The 8421-nt window shown below is 43.1% G+C and overlaps 1 pseudogene; it reads left to right on the plus strand.

Moving 5' to 3' along the window:
- Window positions 1-5276: 5276 nt before the first annotated feature.
- On the plus strand, window positions 5277-7673 carry LOC114471516 (sperm-associated antigen 6 pseudogene; annotated as a pseudogene).
- The last annotated feature ends 748 nt before the right edge of the window (window positions 7674-8421 follow it).

The raw sequence follows: 8421 nt of genomic DNA on the forward strand, positions 1-8421 counted from the left end.
CTCCTCCATGATCAAGATTTAGTTTTATTGTTTCTGTGAGAAGATAACATGCTGTTTGCCTGAAACCCAAACTGCATTTGATGTAAAAGTCCTTCATCCTCCAGATGTTGTGTGAGTTGCTCAATGACCACTTTTTCTATTGCTTTTGATATAACGGTGAGAATGCTAATTGGTCTGTAGTTGTTGATATCTTGTTTATTTCCTGCTTTATGGATTAGAATGATAATGTCTGTTTTTAATGTGGTAGAGAAGGTGTTTTCACTTACTGATTGATTTATCAGTGTTGTTATTGGAGCAGTGAGAGTATCTTTATAATTTTTAGGAATAGTGTCCAACCCATGCATATCCCTAGAAATGATAATGTGGAGATGATTTTGTTTCATTTGTTAATTCTAAACCTAGTCCATCCTGAGTAAATGACTGCATGATTATTGTTAGTGGGTCCACATTCAAGCCAGAGTACTTTACGTGAAAATCCATCAATGCTTCCTGATATAGCTAAAACAAATGGTTTCAGTTTATCGTACCCATCAGCATGCCACATGTAATTAGGTCCATTGAGTGGTACGTTCTTCTGATGAACCTCCTCCGTGTTCTCCTCCCACACCCCCGAGGGCTCAGAGTCATTACATCATCTCTCTTCACTCTGACATTGTACTTCTGTTGAAGTACCTGCCACATAGTCCTGTAGACAAACAGTTCCCCTGGTCCACAAAGTTCTTGCCTGATGGCGTTAGAGATGGCATCATGTGATCAATAATCCTTCCTGCGGTAAAAACCGGCCTCGTTAAGTTTACTTTTTAGAGTCCACAGACTTATATTTACACCGTGTAAACTTGACATCATGTCGACAATCACATCGTATGAGTGACCCTCCGTGAAATACCACACACAATGACTGAATATACTATCTTCCTCCGTCTGCTCCGCGTTGTTTAAAAACTCCAGTGATCGTCCACAAAAAGTGCAAAAGCGGTGTAACTTCCCTTGTTGGCTTCCACAAAACGGGCAAAACATTATACATTTAAGAAATGTGATCATAACTCACCATGTAAACATGCTTAGCAGTGACTTTACAGCCTTACAGCTTGCTGTACCTACTTCCGGTATCTCGGAGCAGAAACGCACAATTTCTGGCCCAAAAAAAGTGTTAAATTTGTGTAAAATGTGGTATGAACAGAAAGGTTTTATTCTCCTGAGTCCGAATATGTGCTCGACTTTTGGATATAGTCTGAAATGGGCCCGCTGGAGGCTCTGGAAGGTCGGTTTGCCAGAGTAACCTCCGTCAATCTGCATTGAAGACGAAGTATTTTATTTTGAAAATAATCCCCACCATTTCCGTTGTGATTTCACACAACACACGTACAACAGCAACACTTTTACAAATGGCAACAACACTTTTACAAATGACCACAACACTTTTACAAATAGCAACAACACTTTTACAAATGACCACAACACTTTTACAAATGACCACAACACTTTTACAAATGACCACAACACTTTTACAAATGGCAACAACACTTTTACAAATGACCACAACACTTTTACAAATAGCAACAACACTTTTACAAATGACCACAACACTTTTACAAATAGCAACAACACTTTTACAAATAGCAACAACACTTTTACAAATGACAACAACACTTTTACAAATAGCAACAACACTTTTACAAATGGCAACAACACTTTTACAAATGACAACAACACTTTTACAAATGACAACAACACTTTTACAAATGGCAACAACACTTTTACAAATGACAACAACACTTTTACAAATGACAACAACACTTTTACAAATAGCAACAACACTTTTACAAATGAAAACAACACTTTTACAAATGACAACAACACTTTTACAAATGACAACAACACTTTTACAAATGGCAACAACACTTTTACAAATGACAACAACACTTTTACAAATGACAACAACACTTTTACAAATGGCAACAACACTTTTACAAATGACAACAACACATTTACAAATGGCCACAACACTTTTACACTATTACTACTACTGTTACCAATACTACTACTGCTATTACTACTACTATTACTACTACTACTACTACTACTACTACTACTACTACTACTACTACTACTATTACTACTACTACTGTTACCAATACTACTACTGCTATTACTACTGTTACTACTACTACTACTACTGCTACTATTGCGACTACTAGTTCTTCGGCTGCCACGTCAAACCGTTTAATCACCTACAATCTAAGATATTTCACAAGCAACAAGTCAATGATTATTGTTTTTTAATGTTTTTTTGGAAGTTCACTTAGGTGAGCATTAATGTTGGAAAAGGTATTTTCATACTTTATCCTGGTATAAACATGGAGAGCTGAAAGTAGTGAAGCATTTAGATTTAATAGGCATTATCTCTCTCTCTTTCTTTATTTGCAGTCGGTCAATAACAACAAGGACTGTGCTATGATATGGGTTTAGGTTTAATGATATTTCTTCATCCAGCCTTATTCATTGAGGTTTTGTTGCCAACTTTTTAAGTCTATTTCTTGTGTTTCCGTGTTGCTTTTTGCCACATCTTTGTATCTAAGATCAGGTCTCCCTATTGCGTTTTCTTTGACAGAGCTGAGAATTCAACGATTGTCTTGGAACATTTTAAAAATGAAACTACTTTACAGTTTTAGAGCCTGTGTTCCTCCATCTTGAAATCACATGATTGATGATGTCACATGGCCCCACTGCCTGTGAACATCTCATTGTTTTCTATTGGAGTAAAACATTCAGCCTGATTTTTAGATCATTTAACAGCTTTTTAGATCATTTAACAGCTTTTTAGGTCAAAATGACAACTTGTGCTGCATTTGGTTGCTCTAAAATACAAGGAAAAGTTAAAGATGTTGATTAAAGATGTTGATTTGAACCTCTTTTGTTTGAAGGATGACACTTTGTTAGTGGAAATTTCATCAAATTGAGGAAACGCTACAAATATGTAGAAACATTTGCACACATTATGTTTTCAAAATCTCCAGAATTAATCTCAACCCAGCAGCAGTTATCATGCTCATACTGCAGCTGATAACCAACCAACCAACCAACCAACCAACTAACCAACCAACCAACCAACCAACCAAGGGACGGAGTGTGATTGGCTCAGAGGCTGCAGTACTCGCTCCAGTTCATGTCGTCTGTCTCTAGATTGTCCATTCACCGAGACAGGAAAGAGGAATATGATCAATCAGTGAGTCACAGATTAAGTTTGTGATCTAATCCACGTTTGTTCTCCTGTTTTACGAACAAAAATCAATAAAGAACTGAATTGTTAAGCAGAATCGGAATTGTAAAAATCATATAATTTCCCATTTCTAGGCCATACTATTTAAAAAACTTCCAGACGGGGGAAGGCAACGACATGCTTAAATAACACTAGAATACTTTTTCCGGTGAAAAACATAATGAAAATGCATAATATTGTATGAAAACATGTTGGTGATGGTTTTAGTCCATGTCATATGGAGCTGAAGTCCAGCATTTTCTAAGATTTGGCCCCAGATTTGACATTTTTGTCTCTTTCTTATGCATTCCATCCAAACCACCCGTTTAGGTAAAAAATAACGTATCAATGGAATATTCTGTCATATTGCCATTTCTGTCTGATTAGTCTCTTCAGTTGCGTTCAGTGTGAACACACCTTTAGAGTGATTGACGTCTGTAAACCATAGGTTGCAGTGTCTGAAATGTTGGCCATAGAAAGCTGATTACAGTAAGGCAGGTTTCTGACCTTCCTATGATTGTTTATGAATTTATTAATTGTTTATGAAGTTTTGTGAAAAAACATCTCATGTTCACATGTAGGTGGCGCTGTGTCTACAGTCAGTTATTGTTATTGGTATGTGTTAGTTGTCGTACAGTGATAATTTGTGTGAAGTTTCAGATCGATAAGATTTACTGTTTTAAGGGTTAAAATGGTGATCTTGACCAGAGTTGAAGGCTTGCCATGCCCACACTGTATGAGATATGGAAATTTGAGTTTTTAGTACCATTAACATACATCAAGGGTAGTGTCGCTTGCAAAAAGTGAGGAAACCCGACTCTCCAGAGATGCCACGCCAAAAAGAGCCTGAGGAGAACCAAGAGGCCAGTCAGCAATGTCTCCATCCAGGAGGTCAGTGTGGACATTGTGGAAGAGTACAAATACCTGGGAGTGGTGATTGACAATAAACTGGACTGGAGGAGGAACACTGACTCCCTCTACAGAAGGGGCCAAAGCCGTCTCTATTTTCTGAGACGGCTGAGGTCCTTCAACATCTTCAGGAAAATGCTGAGGATGTTTTATGAGTCAGTGGTGGTGAGTGCGATCCTCTACGCTGTTGTTTGCTGGGGGAGCAGACTGAGGGTCACAGACACCAACAGACTCAACAGACTCATCCACAAGGTCAGTGACGTTTTGGGGATTAAACTGGACTCTCTGACAGAGAGGAGGAGCCTGTCCAAGGATGAAGGCCATCTTGGTCAATAAGTCCCACCCACTCCATGATGTGCTGGTCAGTCACAGAAGCACCTTCAGCACCTTTAGGACCTTTAGAACCTTCAGCACCAGGCTGATCCAACCACGGTGCGTCACACAACGCCACAGGAAATTATTCCTGCCTGTGGAGATCAAACTGTATAATTCATCACTGTAACCTCACAGCTTGATTGTTGTAAATATCTGTATCATATCATTTTCTACTATTGTAATGTGTGTGTATCTGATCCCTATTTTTTAACAGTGTTTTACTTAATTATACAATTATTTAAAGTTTATTCTTTCTTTTATCTTTGTTAAATGTTTTATTCTTTTATTTGTGATTTTTTTTCTGTGGCTGTAACATAAGTAATTTCCATCTGGGATTAATAAAGGAATTCTGATTCTGAAAAAGCGGCATCTCCCACACCTGAGCACTCCAGGGAGCACAAACGCACACAGCCGCCACCTCATCCTGAGGGCCCCCGTGAGCACACACCCGCCCACGCCCAACGCCCTGGGTTTGGGTCCAGGGAACCCCCCCACCCGAGACCCCAGCAGATGGGCAGAGACCAAGGGGCAGCCAGCATCATCCTCGTGCGAACTAACGTATCTTATTCAGCAGCCAATCAGGAGTCAGCATTTTCCTCTGCTCTTGATGATGTCACAACTTGTCTTCTGCAGTCAATCAGGAGTCAGCATGTTTCTTTGCTGTTGATGATGTCACAGGTTCTCTCAAAATCAAAGAAAGCTCCTTTTTCATAGGTTCCTTTAATGTCACAGGATCCTTTCGAGTAGCCACTCATCATCACACCAATAACAACGAAAGAAGAAAAAGTTCATTACTTCAACAAGGAATTACAGGAACAAATTTTGAGACAAAATGGAGAGCACTCTCTTCAACCAAACACTTGATATGGAGTCATCTTCTGACAAACCCACCATGATTCAGCAACAGATGATTGAAGCCTATGATCAGTCCCAGACATTAAGGATGGAATTTAAGCAGATGGTTGCTGATTTGTCAATCAACTCTGACAACATGAAGATCCACCAAAAGGAAAAAATGATTTCCCAGTTGCGTCTTTTCATGTTGGATGAGGATCCCAGCATCCAGCACAATGCAGTTTTGGCTCTGGGCCGTCTGGTAGAACACAGTGAAGAGCTGGCTAGGATTGTGGTGAAGAAAGACATCCTGCATCAGTTGATCTGGTCTATTCCTTCACAGCCTCATCATTATAAGAAGGCTACAGTGTTTGTGCTGCATGCTGTGGCCAAACACTCCCCTGAGCTCTCCCAGGCTGTGGTTGACAGTGGTGGGTTGGATATTTTGGTCTCCTGTTTGGGAGCTGTTGACCCTGAGGTAAAAGAGGCTGCTGCCTGGGCCCTGGCCTACATCGCACAACAAAATACAATGCTTTCTCAGGCTGTGGTGGATGCAGGTGCAGCCTCTCTGCTGTTGTCCCTGCACACAAATGACCTGGATCGAGAGGAGGTCAACACTGGCACTATCGCACTCCTGAAACAGATGATCCGCAGCCCTGATGTCAAACTGAAAAGGCAGGTGCTGTTCACTCTCATTCAGATCAGTAAACACTCAGTAGAACTGGCTGAGATGGTGATCGCGGCGTACATTTTCCCAGATATCATGATCTGCCTCCAGGACCCGGATGAATATGTAAAGAAAGATGTCATCACCTTGATGTGGGAGGTGGTCAAACACAGTGCACAGTTATCTCAGGTGATTGTGAACTGTGATGGTTTAGTGGAGGTGGTGGACTACCTGGATAAAAGCCGTGGAAGCATGAGACTTCCCGGGATCATGATGCTGGGATACGTCGCTTCTCATAGTGAAAATCTCGCTATGGCCGTCATCCTCTCCAAGGGGTTGCAACAGCTGGCCATCTGTCTGTCCGAGGAGGATGAGGATCACATAAAGGAGGCCACCGTATGGTCCATTGGTCAGATTGGACATCACACACCAGAGCACGCCAACGCTGTAGCCACTGCAGGCCTACTGCCTAAATTACTGCAGTTTTACACGGGAGCAAGCAGTTTGGAGGACCTGCGGCTCAAAAGTAAGAAGGCTCTGAAGAACATCCTGCGGAAGTGCACTCACCTGCCCAGTTTAGAGCCTCTCCTCAGCAATGCTCCCAGCAACATCTTAAATCATGTGCTTGGCCAGTTCAGCAAGGTTATGCATCATGACAGTGAAGCTTGCCAAGAGTTTGTGATGAGTGGTGGGTTAAGTAAAATACAGGAGATGGATGCTGAGCCTGGTTCAGCTCAGAGGAAACTGATCAATTCCATAAAAAGCTGCATCCAAGAGGCTTCAGCCAACCGCCTCAGAACGGCCAAGACCCAACACACCCCGCTGCCTCCCCGAACACCCGCCACTAGAACCCCTGCTTGCACCCAACTTCCCAAACCTTTTCATGACCCAACACCCAACCCCCGGGGAGGGACCAGGAGAAGAGCCAAAACCCAACACACCCCGCTGCCGCCCCGAACACCCACTAAGAAGAACCCTGTTAGCACCCGCCCTCTCAAACCTATTCATGCCCCAACATCCAACCCCCAGGGAGGGCCGAGGGAGCCCCCCATTCGAGACTCCAGCAGAAGGACCAAGACCCAACACACCCCGCTGCCGCCCCGAACACCCGCTACGAGAACCCCTGCTTGCAGCCAACCTTCCAAACCTATCCTTGCCCCAACACCCAACCCCCGAAGAGGGCCCAGGGAGCCCTCCATCCAAGGCCCCAGCAGAAGGGCCAAGATCCACGCCCAGGGAAAAACCAGCGAGCACCCTCCAGTGGCCAGGTCCAGAGCCAGCAGACGCAAGACCCTAGGCCCAGAAGCAACTGATCCCAAGGCAGCACCGGTGGCAAGCTCCCTCACCGGCACCCACGAATCCTGGCCAATCACTCCAGAAGCAACTGATCCTGAGGTAGCATTGGTGGCAAACCCCCCCACCGGCACCCAAGAACCTCGTCCAATCACCCCAGAAGCAACTGATCTTGAGGCAACACTGGTGGCAAGCCCCTCTACCGGTACCCAAGAACCCTGGCCAATCACTCCAGAAGCAACTGACCCTGAGGCAGCATTGATGGCAAGCCCCCCCAACGGAACCCAAGACCCCCGTCCAATCACCCCAGATAGCACTAACCTAGGTTTAGAGTAATGAAAAAGAAAGATTTTTTTCGGTGCCTCGGAGAACTTGAAAGAGAGAACTGAAAGAGAGAACAGAATTTGAAATAATATGGATTATTCAGCCTATTGACACCAAACTTGTCAAAATTGTCTAAAAACTCTACTTGACAATAAAACTGATTTTGAATATTAAAACATACTGGTCCTTTGTGTAAACTTTCCAGCGTACAGTATTTTTAATTGGAAGAGTTGAAGAATTTCCATGCAGGACCTGAACATAACATTTATTGTCAGTGTGAGTGTGTGGGTGCGTGGCCCTTTAACTGCGAATGAATGCGCTGGTCGCTCGACCAGTGTGCAGAGTGAGGGAGTGTGTGTGACCTGAACAGAATAATTATAAGCTGTATGCCATTTTTGAGTGATTGGTCAAATAAACGTTGCAGCTTGTTGAATTAAACTGGAGTCCCATGTCATACTCAACGACTGCTGTGAAGCAACTACAAGACAGTTGAAGATGAAGCTGCAGAGGCAGACCACACTGGAACTACGTGAAGCCTCCATCAGCATGAGCGGAGCAAAGACATATTTCCTGACTGTGGCATTGCAAAACCTGCTGTTGCTTATAGCACAGGGTTTAAAGTTTTCCGCCCCTACGACGGTTTTCCGTCAACACATCACCCTTCTCTGCAACACAATGTGTGCTCTGCGGGTGATTCACAGTTCCGGAGTGTTCAGCTCAGCCACAGTTAATTGTTTCACGCTCCCGGACAGAGAAAAGA

Source organism: Gouania willdenowi, chromosome 10 (genome assembly GCF_900634775.1).
Source record: "Gouania willdenowi chromosome 10, fGouWil2.1, whole genome shotgun sequence".
Taxonomy (NCBI): Eukaryota; Metazoa; Chordata; class Actinopteri; order Blenniiformes; family Gobiesocidae; genus Gouania; species Gouania willdenowi.